The sequence below is a fragment of the Vigna umbellata genome, chromosome 1 (genome assembly GCF_029865625.1).
Source record: "Vigna umbellata cultivar VRB3 chromosome 1, Vumbellata_1.0, whole genome shotgun sequence".
NCBI classification, from domain to species: Eukaryota; Viridiplantae; Streptophyta; class Magnoliopsida; order Fabales; family Fabaceae; genus Vigna; species Vigna umbellata.
The window spans coordinates 76,111,422-76,127,197 of NC_142165.1; the positions used below are offsets into that span (position 1 = coordinate 76,111,422).

The 15,776-nt window shown below is 41.1% G+C and overlaps 2 pseudogenes; both read right to left on the bottom strand.

Annotated features, from left to right (window-relative positions):
• Positions 1-5,801: 5,801 nt before the first annotated feature.
• Positions 5,802-7,129, bottom strand: LOC148206377 (uncharacterized; annotated as a pseudogene).
• Positions 7,130-11,858: 4,729 nt separating this feature from the next.
• On the bottom strand, positions 11,859-14,232 carry LOC148206378 (uncharacterized; annotated as a pseudogene).
• Positions 14,233-15,776: the final 1,544 nt, after the last annotated feature.

A 15,776-nucleotide genomic window follows, 5' to 3' on the forward strand; every position in this document is an offset into this window, starting at 1 on the left:
AATAATTTCTGATTTCAGAAAATTGAATTCTCATTAAGCTCAAAAGTGCTAATACAAGAGAGGAGATGGGTATTTATAGTAACCCATGCTCCTTAAGAGCTAAGCTAGGAACAGTAAAAATATAAAAGGAGGACTACGTCAAGGAGGATTCCATCAGCTGAATTCTGTTTGGGGGCACTGAGCGCCATTTGGGGGCACTTGATGAGTATTGCTTGATCAGCGTCATTTGGGGGCACTGAGCGCCAATTTGGAAGTGCAACCACTATTTCATGTCTAGGCGCCACCGCTGAGCACCAATTTGGTTTTGAAAGCATTGTTTCATGCTTGGGCGCCACCGCTGACCGTTATTTGAGTGTCGTAGCTACAGCTGAGCGCCATAAGTGGGGTGTTGAGCGCTAGTCTCGTGGGCTTGGACTTTTTCTGCACTCTATTTAAGGTTTTGGACGACTTAGGGTTCATATCTTTGGATAGAAGGAGGCGCAAAAACACTCTTTTCACCCCTTGGAGGCGGATTTTAGATGCGAAAGCTCTGGTCTTCAACTTTTAGGGTTTTTATCTTTCATTCTTTTCCATATTTTTATCTAGTTTCACCATGTCTATGGTGAACTAAACCTCCATTGTTGTTGGGGAAACGATGTAATCCTTTGAAACTCTCATGTATTGAATTGATTTATATTATAAATGCTTTACTTCATTAATTATTAGGGTTTTTCCTCTACGCTCTATGCATGCTTTGCTTAACTCATTCAATTGCATGATTATTGATTTTGTCAATATGGGCACATATGGGAAAATCTAGAACTGGGGAAATTCTTCCAAAAGCAATATTACCTAGACATAGGGACAGGAGGGTTGATTGCCTTTAAGCTTTTGTGCGAATGTAATGCATAATTAATTGTTGGCGATACAAGACATTATGAACTAGTAATTAAGAGTAGACTTTCTTCACCGAGACAATGGGTTTAAGGGAAATTAGAAAGTGGCATTAACATTAATGAAGAAGATGAATTCATAAATACATGAGAGTGGATAGGATAAGTCAGAAATCCCAACAACATAATCATTCCATATTTTATATCAATCACCTTTGCATTCTTCAAGTCAATTGATCAACACTTGCATTCATATTTTTTTTTTGCATTATAAACACTATGATTTTGTTTACAAGTCGTAATTAATCAAGAAGCCACATGAATGTCTAGGCCGTGAGTCTCTAGGGAAACGATACTTGGTCTTACCATTTATTATTACTTGATACGATTCGGTACACTTGCCGAAGTGTTAGCACTGATCATTCTCCATATAAAAGTTAGACTGGCTAGAGTCCTTTATAACTATTTTAAAGAAATTGGTCTTGAAATCCTTGTAAGATGTATTAAACAAAGTGAATAGTTGCTTATCCTTTACAGGAGCGAGGGTTATCCATGATTTATTTGCATGAGGCAAACCACGGAAAAAATAAAGAAAGGAGGCGGGTATAGGCATCAAGGCCAGAGCGGTGCAAACCACGGAAAACGCTTGCAAGTAACCCCACCCGTTTGGATGAAGCTGAGTCGGAGCCACGTTTAAGGCTCGAAGCACGCCCATCCGAAACTCCGAAAAGGGAACCCGAATGCCCAGATCATGAAACAAGGTGACGCACACGTAAAAGAAATCTGTGTCGTAGCCTTCCCGCTTGTGGCATGCCCCCTTGTTCATTTTATAGACTACAATGAGTCACTGGTAGTGAAGTAGGGGGTGTATAAACCTACCTCATGAGGAGCCTAGTCATACCCAATGACGACAGGTAGGGGGGGCAGCGTCAATCCATTACCTCGCAGCATCAACTTCCACTTCTACTTCTCCTTCCTTAGAAGCTCTTTCTTGTTCGTTTCTTTCTGGCAAGTGTACCAAATCGTTCTAAGTAATAAAACCGGTAAGACCGGATATCGTTTCCCAAGAGACTCGTGTAATACTTTAAAACCGTATAATAAGTTAACTAACTTAGACTAAGAATAACATCATTTTGGTATGATTCAAGTGTAATAAAATTTACATTCATAAATATGTGATAAAATGAACGTCTTAGAGGCTAAAAGATTGAAAATGGTTAATGGATGATGAAACAATATGGATGATATGTTGGAGAATGATTGTAATTACTACGCTATCATGCAAATGCACATCACTACTTCATCAATTAATTGCGTTTGTCAACCTTCCTATTATACTTAGACCCAATTCCTTGGTAGAAAAAGCCTAGACTTACTTTTTCAGTCCCAATTCCTTGGTAACCTAGAAAGTTCATCTGCATTACGATTAGAGGTTTAAGACAACTAAAGCATCAAGCTCCATTCCTAGATACAATCTCCCTTAGGTGTTAATTCCAGTTCAAGATCCACACAATACTTTCCAATATCTAGCAAATCTTAGAATCATGTTATGGTTGATCAAGTCACAACAAGCTTTAAGAGAAGGAAATTAAACACTTGATGGACAAATTTGTAAGCACCAAAATATGATGTCACAAACTTGTTTCACAATCGGCAAGTATGACCGAATCGTTCAAGTAATAAACTTGGTAAGACCAAGTATCGTTCTTCCCAAAGGACTCACGGCCTAGTTTAGTTGTGTGGTTTGTTGATTAGCTAAGACTTACAAACGAAATAATTGGATTATATTATGCAAGACGAAAACTAAACATGTATGCATGAATTGATCAATGGCAAAGACTAAAGATAAACACTTTCAATGGATTATATGAATGAATATGTTGTTGGGGGTCAATTTCATCTCATCCACTCTCATACATTTTAGGAATTCAACATTCAAATCATCATTGTTAATGCCACTCTCTAAAGTACCATTCTAGATGGCTTCTCCCTAATCAAATAGTTCATACAATTCCTAGCATTCCTAATGATTAGTTCATGAGTGCAGGAGCTTAAAGGCAACCAATAGAATATTGTCAGTATAATATTGGGAGAAATTCCCCGGATCTAGACTTCCCCGTACGTGTCCGTATCGACAAAACCAATAATCATGCAATAGAATGAGTTAAACAATGCAAGCATTGAGCAAAGAGGAAAAACCCTAACTAATGATGAAAGAAAGCATAAGTCTTAGATTAAGATGCAAGCATAAATTCCATATATGAGAGCTTCAAGAGATTACATTGATTCCCCAACAAACATACAAGGTTTAGTTCACCATATTCATGGTGAACCTAGATGAACAATAATGAAAGAATGAAAGAATAAACCCTAGAAAGGTGAAGAGGTAGCCTGAGCATCCAAGATCCTCCTTCAAAGGGGTGAGAGAGAGTGTTTGCTTCGTTTCTGCCAAAGATACTAACCCTAGGACGTGCAAGCCCTTATATACTAATCTAGAGTTACAAAAGATTACAAAAGCCCAAGCCCAAAAAGTGCCGCTCAGCGGTATTTACCGCTCAGCGGTGAGTGCGCGTCTTCTTTCTTCCCCTCAGCGGCCATTTTGCCCCTCAGCGGTTCCAACGTGACTCCTTGAGTGCCGCTCAGCGGTAATTTCCGCTGAGCGGTGCCTTCGTCTTCTCTTTTTGCACTCTTTCTTGTCTTTTCTAATGTCACTTCTCTCCTTCTTCACTCTTTTCACTAAATTCACCTTAAAACCTGCACAAAAACACTCAAATCAAGCATAAACCTGTCCAGCTCTCTTATTTCTGAAAATAAAGATAAAAGGCATGATTTCAAGCTAGTTTCTAAGTCTAAAGGTTGCTTTTAGTATCAATTTTAAGCATGAAAATAACAGTTTTTCAACTGTTATCAACACTCACAATCAAATGAAAGAAGCTTAAATTCATTAAACTCAAGTGCATTTACATGAAAGTTTCGTAACTACATCATTCCCCAACAAATTGAAATTAGTTCTCCATAATCATGGAGAACTTGAGCTTACAATGGAGGAAAATGGAAGAATGGAGATCCAAGGAGGAAGGATGGAGAGTTTCCACTGCCCAAAACCAGCTCCCTTAGGTCCGAAAATGGTGTTCCAAGCTTCAGCCGCCAAGAAGATGCCACCCTCAGTTACAGAATGCTTTAAATAGATCTAGGGTTCCAGGTCAGCAGAGGTCGCGCCCGGGCGCCCTCCTCAGTCGCGCCCAAGCGCGAAGCTTTCGCAGAAGGTCGCGCCCGGGCGCCCTCTTTCTCGCGCCCAGGCGCGGAGCTCTCGCAGAAGGTCGCGCCCGGGCGCCCTCTTTCTCGCGCCCAGGCATGGAGCTCTCGTAGATGGTCGCGCCCGGGCGCCCTCTTGGTCGCGCCCGGGCGCGAGGCTTGCGCAGAAAATGGCATTTTGCTTCCTTCTTCTTAGGCGCTTAGGTGTGAACTTCCTTCCCTGCTCCATCAGATCCTGCTTTTGTATCTTTTCCTTGCTCCCGTTCTTGGTAAATACAATACTTCTCCAATAACTTGCAAATCACCTACGAATTTGAGGAATTAATGACGAAAACTTAAATATAAAGCTTAAGCTAGACTTATTCACAAACTTAGATAAAAAGGGAGGATTAAACATGTTTCAAGCTTAAAAAGGGTAGATTTTGTATAAGAATTGGTTCAAAGATAATGGTAAAAATTACCGTTATCACAACCCCAAACTTGAAATCTTGCTTGTCCTCAAGCAGAAAAACAACAAAAATTGAACTGGTTTGAGCAAACAACTCAAATTTAATGCTTCATCACTCAAGAAGAGTAGAATTCAGTTATGCTTGCTCATCATGTTGACTTGATTTTTGTCACAAGAGGTGAAGCTTTTACTGATGGTACTCACAAAATTACAAAATTAAACATCAGCTATGTTCTATGAGGGACCAACACACATGGCAAAAGTATTTTCTTAACTAACATGGAACCCTTCCTCTGAAAAGAAACTGTTTCTCTCACTTTCACAGGTGTATGGGGATGTGTGTCTCTCACTCAATCATCACAATATCACACAATTGAACTTTGCCTTTCATTTCCCTTACAATGAACACACTTACCTATAAAATTGAAGTACAAGAACATTCAAGGCTCTACAAGGGTTAGGTTAAGAAGGAGCTTTGGTTTTTCTAGGCAAAACTAATACTAAGAGAGCATTCGTTTTAGCACAAGATAACAAAGTCTCGCGTACTTCCACAAATTGTAAGCAAATCTTACTTCTTTTTCCCTTTTTGTAGTATTTTTATTTTTTTGTTCTTTTTCCTTTTTCTTTTCATTTTTCATTTTGGCTCTTAATGTCATTTTTCTCATGTCACCTCAAATACCCCAAACTTGAACCATTTTCCTGTACCCCACTTGAATGCTCATCTTAGCTTAAGGTAGAGGGATTACAAATTTTTCGGATTGCATTTTAAGGTTCATGGATGGGCTTCATAAGGTTACAATAGGCTTTGGGTTCAAAAACTTAAGACAACAAAGGGAGAATAAGACAACCTTGATCATGTGTATTGAACAAGTAAATGATCCACTTCAGAGAAAATCAGGCAAAACTCAATTGTGCTTTTAAAGTGATATCATTCAACAATAATTCTGGGGCACAATATCTCACTGGGTTACTCAGGGTTCCATATTTGTTTTCAAACACAATGCCATGCATATTAATCACAAGAAAAACAGGGCATGAAATTCATTCAGTCGAGAGTAACCACACTACAAAACTTCACAACTCAATCCTAATTTCTCAAAGTCTCACAGAGTAAGAGCAAACATAAGCGATTTCTAATCAAGTCAAGTTCAAAACATTTTCATCAACATGTTCATTCAGCCAAGTTCAAAATTTAATCACAAGTTCTAAAAGTACGAGTGCTGAAATTAAATTAACTACGGAAATTAAAGCATGAAAGTAGTAATTGTTCATGAAAGAGATGAAAGTTGCCCGTCTCATTGTCTCATCTGTCTCCTCAAGAATCACTCTCAGTGTCCTCCTCTTCTTCTTCCTCTTCAGATTGCTCCTCCTCATCTTCCTCTTCAGATTGATCCTCTTCCATTGCTTGAGCTCCAGAGGATGTTCCAGCTCCCCCATCAGTAGAGGTCTGGTCCCCAGGCCAAGCTACTCTTGCAGCATACTCCTCAGAAGTCATGAAACCTGGGTGAGAGGAGGCGTAGACCTGACGCATCATGTCTGCGTGAGCAAGGCCCATCCTGTGGAGTGCTTCCAGCTTAGCATTGAGGTCAGCCATATTGAAGGGGTTTTGTGGGCCGTCTTCTTCAGGCTGTGCAGGTGGGTCTGGATGATTTCTCCTATGCCGTCTAGGTGGCTGGGGTGCAGGAATGTTTTGACCCTCCTCATCAATTAAGCAGTATTGCAGGTAATAGGACCGATCAATGGTTTTCCTTGGTTTCTCAAATGGAGGCATTGAAGTGTCAACCCCAGCAATCTCACATAGGTGAGTGATCAGAGATGGGTGGCCTAGTGGAGTGTTGCTCAGTGCAGTATGGGCACAGTCATTGATCTCATGTGCAATAATGTTACCCACATTGATTGGTTGACCCTGCAATATAAAGAAAAGGAGAAGTGCTCTACTCACATTGAGGTCAGACATATGGGATCATGGAGATATGTTTGCATGTATGAATGCCATCCAATATTTGGAGAGAGGTGTAAGAAAGGAACGCTTGATGTGCAATGGTTGTCCCTGTCTATTTCTATGAAAGTGGCCTCTTGGGAGGCACAAAGTCCTCTCAACCTCCTGATAGTCTATCCCTGCAAAATTAGTCCGGTTTGCGTCTGAATAATGACATGGTGAATTGCCCCCTGGCCACTGAGTGTTGAAGAAAGAGTTGATTGTATTTGCATCAAAAGCCACTGGCCTCCCTCGCACATAACTTGTGAACGGCTGTGGTTCGTCTGAATAGCTGCGAGCATTGGCATAGAATTCCCGGACTACATCAATATTAGCCGGTTCAGGGAAGGAGATAAGATTGCTCCAGTGTCGACGCCATATCTCTTGGGCAAATTGTGGTTCCTCCCGAGGTAGCTGTTCTACAACTCTTTCCATAAGGAGCCGTCTGTTTTGAGACTCCTCAAAATTTTTCTTATGTCTCTGGGAGAGGAATGTTTGAGGTTTTGAGTGCTTCTTTTGCTTCTGCCTCTTTGTTGCTATGGTTTTGATTCTTTTCGATCCTGAAACAGAGGCCATTTCTGCACAAACATGCAAGCATTGTGATTGTAAGGAAGAGACACAAAAAAAAAATCAAAGTGAGATGTAACGTTTGTGCAAAGGTTGTGCATTCATGGCTCAAGAGCATACACAAACAATTAGGACACTCAATCACAAACAATCACAAGGAAATAAAAAGACTAGAATTGAAAAACACAAGAAAAACTGAACCCAGGCCAATTGCTGGCCGAACCAGTCGCGCCTGGGCGCGACCCTGCAAGGGGCGCCCGGGCGCGACTTCTGCAGAATAATTCTGCAGAATTTTTCTTCTTGGTTCCCTATTTTTGTGATTTTTGTGGTTTTTCAGAAATCAAGCCATCATGCAAGCACTTCAATTAAACACACATACTAAAACAAAGCAGTCAAAACATGGATGAAACAGAGAAAAATGGAAAAACAATTGAAGATCAAAGCATGGGCCACATTCTTGGCCGAGCCACTCGCGCTTGGGCGCGACCCTGCAAGGGGCGCCCGGGCGCGAGTTTCTGCAGAGTGCAGAACTCAGTGGCAGTGGTTTGGTTCCACTTTTCCATGATCAAACACGCATTCACACAGTTGAATTGAACAAACCTATTCTAATTCAAACAACAATCAACACATGAAAGCAAAAGAAATTTTTAAAACTAGCAAACGAAAATAAAACCTATTTGATTTGGAGAATTGAATTTGAATTTGGAAATTGGGGATCTTGAGAGAGTTGAGAGCTTGACCGTGATTGCCCAAAGAAAACGGATTTGGTGAGGAGAATGAGTGGGTGTGATGTGTAAGTGATAAAGTTGAGTGGGTGGGTTGAGTTGGGAATAGGTTTACAAGTGAAGGAGTTTACAATGGTGAGTGTGATAGTTGTTGAGTGGTGGTAGTGAGTGTGGCTGAGATGGAGGGGTATGGTGGTTTTGGAGGCTTTGAGAGTTTAGGCACGAGAGAGAGAGGGAGAGGAGGCTGGAAATTAGGGTTTGAAAATGAGGGAAAAATCTGACCACTGTGCACTTAAGGGCATATTGGATTAGGCCTGCACATGTCGTGCTCGGGCGCCCCTCGTGTGGAGGGCGCCCGGGCGCGCCCAGCACGCTGCTGCATCTCGCGCCTGGGCGCGCCTGGTCAGGGGGGCTTGGGCGTGAATTCTGCAGAATTTCAGCAGACTGCAGAATGGCTCAACTCACAGTACCATTTTCTGATTTTTGCATTCTCTAGCTCCCAAAGCACCCCAGAACACCTTATTTTTATCAAACACGTTTGCTTAAATCTCCCATAAGGGAAATTCACTTGAAGAATCAAATTGAAGGTGTTCAATTTCACAAATTTTCAACATTCTCCAAAACAAGCAATTAAAAATCAAGACACAACACAATCACAACACTATTCACATCTCAAGCTACACAACACACTAACATACTTCCTCACAGACAAATTTTAACAAGTTCTAAAACACATTCAAACAATCAACATCACACACAAATAACAAAATAACACTGAAGGAAGGTTAGAAAGCTGGGTTGCCTCCCAGTAAGCGCTTGTTTAACGTCATTAGCTTGACACACTGATGCTCAAGGATCTGAGAGATGAATGATTAGTGGTGAGACGCTGAATCTCACCGCCTAGGTACTGTTTCAACCTCTGTCCATTTACCACCCAACTTCTGTTTGGATCATCTGCTGCAGGGTTAACCAACTCAATAGCCCCATGGGGCTTTACCTCCTTTATGATGAACGGTCCAGACCACTTTGATTTCAACTTGCCTTGAAGAATTTTGAATCTTGAATTGAAGAGTAAAACTTGTTGACCAGGTTGAAACTCTCTCTTTAAGAGCTTTTTGTCATGATACAACTTAACCTTCTCTTTGTAATTCTTGGAGTTATCATAAGCTGTCAATCTCATTTCTTCCAACTCCTGTAATTGCAACTTCCTCTTTTCTGCAGACAAGGTAGAATCAAAGTTCAAGAACTTCAGGGCCCAATAAGCTTTGTGCTCCATCTCCACCGGTAAATGACAAGATTTGCCATAGACTAGTTGAAAGGGAGTCATCCCAACAGGTGTTTTCATTGCAGTCCTGTAAGCCCACAGAGCATCATCCAGCTTTAATGACCAATCCTTCCTGGAAGAAGAAACAGTTTTCTCCAGAATCCTCTTGATTTCTCTATTTGATATTTCCGCTTGCCCATTGGTTTGAGGATGATATGGGGAAGCAACTTTATGTTTCACCTCATAGTGTTTTAGTATCTTTTCAAGCTGATAGTTGCAGAAATGTGATCCTCCATCGCTGATAAGAATTCTTGGCACCCCAAATCTTGAGAATATATTTTTCCTCAAGAATTTAATCACAGTGGTTGCATCATTCTTCTGACATGCTACTGCTTCCACCCATTTGCTAACATAGTCTACTGCAACCAGAATATACTCATTAGTATAAGATGAAGGTAGGGGACCGACAAAATCAATACCCCAGCAATCAAAAACCTCAACTTCCAGGATGCTTTGTAGTGGCATTTCATGCCTTCTTGAGATAGTGCCCACTCTTTGACATTTATCACAACGCTTGGCGTGGGCATAAGCATCCTTGAATATAGTAGGCCAGTAAAATCCAGATTGGAGGACTTTGGCAGCTGTTCTTTCACCATTGAAGTGTCCTCCATAGGGTGAATTATGGCAATGCCACAAGATTCCTGCTGATTCTTCTTCAGTAACACACCGCCTCAAGAGATTGTCAGCTCCTAGTTTGAATAAATAGGGGTCATCCCAAACAAACTGCTTAGCATCATTTAAGAATTTCTTCTTTTGTTGCCATGAAAGATCATCTGGAAGGATTCCCGCAGCTTTGAAATTAGCTATGTCAGCAAACCAGGGTCTCTGTTGAATGTGCAAAAGAGTTTCATCTGAAAAGGATTCCCGGATCTCTTCTTCTTTACTTGTAACTTCATCATTGATGAGCCGGGATAGATGATCAGCAATGACATTTTCACTTCCTTTCTTGTCATGAATATGCACATCAAACTCTTGTAGCAAGAGCACCCATCTGATCAAGCGCGGTTTGGAATCAGGTTTGGTGAGCAAGTACTTGATGGCAGCATGATCAGTGTATATAATCACCTTAGACCCAATGAGATAGGGCCTAAATTTCTCTAATGCATACACTATGGCAAGAAACTCCTTTTCTGTGGTTGCATAATTTAGTTGTGCTCCATTCAAGACTTTGCTTGCATAGTAGATTGTGTGGAACACTTTCTCTCGTCTCTGTCCAAGCACTGCACCAATAGCATAGTCGCTGGCATCACACATTAATTCAAAATCTTTGTTCCAATCAGGGGATATGATCACCGGAGCGGAAATTAACTTGGCTTTCAATGCTTCAAATGCCTTCAAGCATTCCTCATTCAGTTCAAATGGTGTATCTTTTACAAGGAGATTGCTTAAGGGCTTAGCAATCTTGGAGAAATCTTGAATGAATCTTCTATAAAAGCCAGCATGCCCAAGAAAGCTTCGAATTCCTTTCACATTAGTTGGTGGTGGAAGCTTTTCAATGACTTCCACTTTAGCTATGTCCACTTCAATTCCTTTGGAAGAAATTTTATGCCCCAAAACAATCCCTTCCGTCACCATGAAGTGACATTTCTCCCAGTTAAGAATGAGGTTGGTTTGGATGCATCTCTTCAAAACTGTTTCCAAATTTGCTAGACATAGATCAAATGAGCTTCCAAACACTGAGAAGTCGTCCATGAAGACTTCTATACATTTCTCCACAAGATCGGAGAATATAGCTTGCATGCATCTTTGAAAGGTGGCAGGGGCGTTGCAAAGCCCAAAAGGCATCTTTCTATAAGCGAATATACCGAAGGGGCACGTGAATGCGGTCTTTTCTTGATCTTTTGGATCGACAGCTATTTGATTATAGCCAGAATAACCGTCCAAAAAGCAGTAGAAAGCTTGCCCTGCTAATCTCTCCAGCATTTGATCCATAAAGGGGAGTGGAAAATGGTCTTTTCTTGTGGCCTTATTTAACTTCCGGTAGTCAATGCACATTCTCCAACCAGTGACAGTTCGTGTAGGTATAAGCTCATTTTTCTCATTACATATAACTGTCATTCCGCCCTTCTTCGGGACCACTTGCACAGGACTTACCCATGTGCTATCAGAGATAGGATAAATGATCCCTGCCTCAAGAAGCTTGAGAACCTCTTTTCTCACCTCCTCTTTCATGATTGGATTTAGCCTTCTTTGGGGTTGAGTTGCTGGTTTAAAATCATCTTCCATAAAAATGCGGTGCATGCAATAAGTTGGACTTATCCCCTTTAAATCAGAGATAGACCATCCTACAGCTCCTTTGTTTCTTTTCAACACTTCAATCAACTTTTTCTCTTCAGCAAATGATAAGGAACTGCTGATAATCACAGGCTTGTTGTTACCCTCATCTAGAAAAACATACTTTAAATGAGAGGGTAAAATTTTTAGTTCAAGCTTCTTCTCTTCCATCATGACATCAGTCTTTATATCTTCGATCTGTACCTCATTAGATGGAATCTCCTTCAGCACATCCAAATCTGTTAAACGTTCTTCAATCATTCTCTCTTCTTCTTCATTGAGAGATTCACGTGCATCTATGAGTGTTTTTATCAGCGGGGACGACACATGTATCTCCCTTTCTACCGTTATGCAGGCTTCGTCAAGCACATCAACTTGAAAACAAGCTCCCTCATCAGTGGGGTGAGACATTGCTTCAAAAACATTGAAATTCACCTCTTCATCTTCCACCCTCACCTTGAGCTTACCATCATCAACATCGATGAGTACTCTTGCCGTCTTCATGAATGGCCTTCCAAGGATGAGTGGTACCTCCACATCCGCCTCCATTTCCATGATAACGAAATCCACTGGAAACACAAATTTATCTACTCGTACAAGAACATCCTCCACTACACCAAGTGGATACTTGATGGATCTGTCTGCCAATTGTAGGCTCATCCGAGTAGGTTTGAGTTCAAGCTCTCCAATTTTCTCAAATAAAGAGAAAGGCATCAAATTGATGCTTGCACCTAAATCGATCAATGCTTTTCCAATAGCTAGCTTACCTATAGTGCAGGGAATGGTGAAGCTACCAGGATCCTTGAATTTAGGAGGGAGGAGCTTCTGGATAATGGCACTGCAGTTACCTTGAACTTCAATGGTCTCTTCCTCAATGTATTTCCTCTTTTTAGTGAGGAGTTCCTTCATGAATTTTGCATAGGCCGGCATTTGTTGTAGTGCTTCTGAGAATGGTATTTTTATCTCCAATTGCTTGAAGATGTCCATGAACCGTCCAAACTGCTTTTCTTTATCCTTTCTTGTGTATATTTGTGGATAGGGAAGGGGCCTCTCAACTTCTTTTTCTTTTCTTTTTCTTCTCTCGTCCTCTTCTTCTTTTTCTTTCTCTCCACTAACACTATTCTCATTTTCTTTTCTCTCATTCTCTTCTTCTTTTCTATTCTCACTCTTTGTCTCATTTTCATCTTTTCTTTCATCACTCTCTTCTGAGTTCTTTTTCTCTCCACTCACTAACAACTTACCACTTCTTGTAGTGATTGCCTTGCACTCCTCCTTTGGGTTGGTTTCAGTATTAGCTCCAAAACTCTTATCAGGTTTTTCTTCTAGCTTCTTGGCCAGTTGGCCAACTTGTATCTCCAAATTCCTTATGGATGCTTCCGTGCTTTTGTGATTGGAGATGGATACTTGCATGAATTGTTGAAGAGTGTCCTCCAATTTAGAGGTCCTGTCTGATAAAGAGGGGTGTGGTTGGTATTGTTGTTGAGGTGGTCTGTTTGAAGGTCCAGCTTGTCCTTGGCCCATGCTTGGGTGCGGTCTCCATCCTTGATTAAAGTGATTGTTACGGTTTTGATTACCCATATAGTTCACGTCTTCTTGGGTATTGACCTGCATAGCACAATGACCATTAGCATGTTCTCCACCACACAATTCACACCCTTGATGTTGGACTTGTGAAACATTCTGGAGTTCTTTTGGCAATTGAGAGAGTTTGTTCATGAGCGCTTCAAGCTGTTGGGTCATTATCTTGTTTTGGGCTAGTAGAGCATCCTGAGATTGTAGTTGAAACACGCCTTTTTGCTGAGCCCTTTCATTCTGCAATTCACTGTCATTTGCAGCCATGTTTTCTATTAGCTCATGGGCTTCTTCTGGTGTCTTCCAACGGATATTTCCTCCAGCTGAGGCATCTAACATCAATTTGGTTTGAGATCTCAATCCTCCCAAAAACATGTTGAGAACGGTAGGTTCATCAAACCCATGAGTGGGTGTCTTTCTCAGTAGCCCTTTGAATCTGTCCCAGGCTTGACTCAAAGTCTCATTAACATCCTGCTGAAAAGATGAAATCTCCTGTTTCCCTTTGTTAACCTTGGACTGTGGAAAGAATTTGTTGAGGAATTTTGCCACAACATCTTCCCAAGTAGTAAAGCTATTTTCAGGGAAAGAATTCAGCCACATCTTCGCATTACCTCCCAAGGAGAATGGAAATAAGCTGAGCCTTATTGCCTCATCTGGCACTTGATGAATCTTTACAGTGTTGCAAATTTCCAAGAAAGTTGCCAAATGATTATAAGGATTCTCGTGTGATAGGCCATTAAACTGATTACTCTGCACCAGATGGATGAGAGCAGGCTTCATTTCCATGTTCACAGCATTTACCCGTGGTCGAGCAATACTATTAAAGTGGAGCGGTCCTGCGAAAGTAGAGTAATCATCCAAGGTGCGCCTTGCTTGTCTATCACCATTGCCATTCATATCGTCACCCATATCCCCCATTTCCTGATTAGCTGTGGAAGAGTTTGGTTGCTCAGAGGTTACAGGTGCGGGAGAAATGTCTCTAGAAATTCTGTTTTCTCTCCTTCTTTGGCTATTGTTTCTTCTTGCTGTCTTTTCAACTTCAGGATCCAATAGAAGAGGTTCAACTGATGGTGTGCTTCTAGTACGAATTTTTCTCTGCATTCACTAAAAACAACAATACTAGAGCACAAGATTAACTTTAAGATCACTAAAACAAATTTATTCACAGTATAAAGAATATAAGAATAAAGCCTAAGTTGGTTAAGAATTACACAACAGTAAAGTATCAACACCGAGTCCCCTGCAGCGGCGCCAAAAACTTGTTAACTTTCTGGCAAGTGTACCAAATCGTTCTAAGTAATAAAACCGGTAAGACCGGATATCGTTTCCCAAGAGACTCGTGTAATACTTTAAAACCGTATAATAAGTTAACTAACTTAGACTAAGAATAACATCATTTTGGTATGATTCAAGTGTAATAAAATTTACATTCATAAATATGTGATAAAATGAACGTCTTAGAGGCTAAAAGATTGAAAATGGTTAATGGATGATGAAACAATATGGATGATATGTTGGAGAATGATTGTAATTACTACGCTATCATGCAAATGCACATCACTACTTCATCAATTAATTGCGTTTGTCAACCTTCCTATTATACTTAGACCCAATTCCTTGGTAGAAAAAGCCTAGACTTACTTTTTCAGTCCCAATTCCTTGGTAACCTAGAAAGTTCATCTGCATTACGATTAGAGGTTTAAGACAACTAAAGCATCAAGCTCCATTCCTAGATACAATCTCCCTTAGGTGTTAATTCCAGTTCAAGATCCACACAATACTTTCCAATATCTAGCAAATCTTAGAATCATGTTATGGTTGATCAAGTCACAACAAGCTTTAAGAGAAGGAAATTAAACACTCACAATCAAATGAAAGAAGCTTAAATTCATTAAACTCAAGTGCATTTACATGAAAGTTTCGTAACTACATCATTCCCCAACAAATTGAAATTAGTTCTCCATAATCATGGAGAACTTGAGCTTACAATGGAGGAAAATGGAAGAATGGAGATCCAAGGAGGAAGGATGGAGAGTTTCCACTGCCCAAAACCAGCTCCCTTAGGTCCGAAAATGGTGTTCCAAGCTTCAGCCGCCAAGAAGATGCCACCCTCAGTTATAGAATGCTTTAAATAGATCTAGGGTTCCAGGTCAGCAGAGGTCGCGCCCGGGCGCCCTCCTCAGTCGCGCCCAAGCGCGAAGCTTTCGCAGAAGGTCGCGCCCGGGCGCCCTCTTTCTCGCGCCCAGGCGCGGAGCTCTCGCAGAAGGTCGCGCCCGGGCGCCCTCTTTCTCGCGCCCAGGCGTGGAGCTCTCGTAGATGGTCGCGCCCGGGCGCCCTCTTGGTCGCGCCCGGGCGCGAGGCTTGCGCAGAAAATGGCATTTTGCTTCCTTCTTCTTAGGCGCTTAGGTGTGAACTTCCTTCCCTGCTCCATCAGATCCTGCTTTTGTATCTTTTCCTTGCTCCCGTTCTTGGTAAATACAATACTTCTCCAATAACTTGCAAATCACCTACGAATTTGAGGAATTAATGACGAAAACTTAAATATAAAGCTTAAGCTAGACTTATTCACAAACTTAGATAAAAAGGGAGGATTAAACATGTTTCAAGCTTAAAAAGGGTAGATTTTGTATAAGAATTGGTTCAAAGATAATGGTAAAAATTACCGTTATCACGGCGGAACCCAGAATAAAAGATCCCACTAACGAAGACAACTTAGCAGCATCATCAGCATACCCTTGACCCTCACCGGCTTCATCGTTCG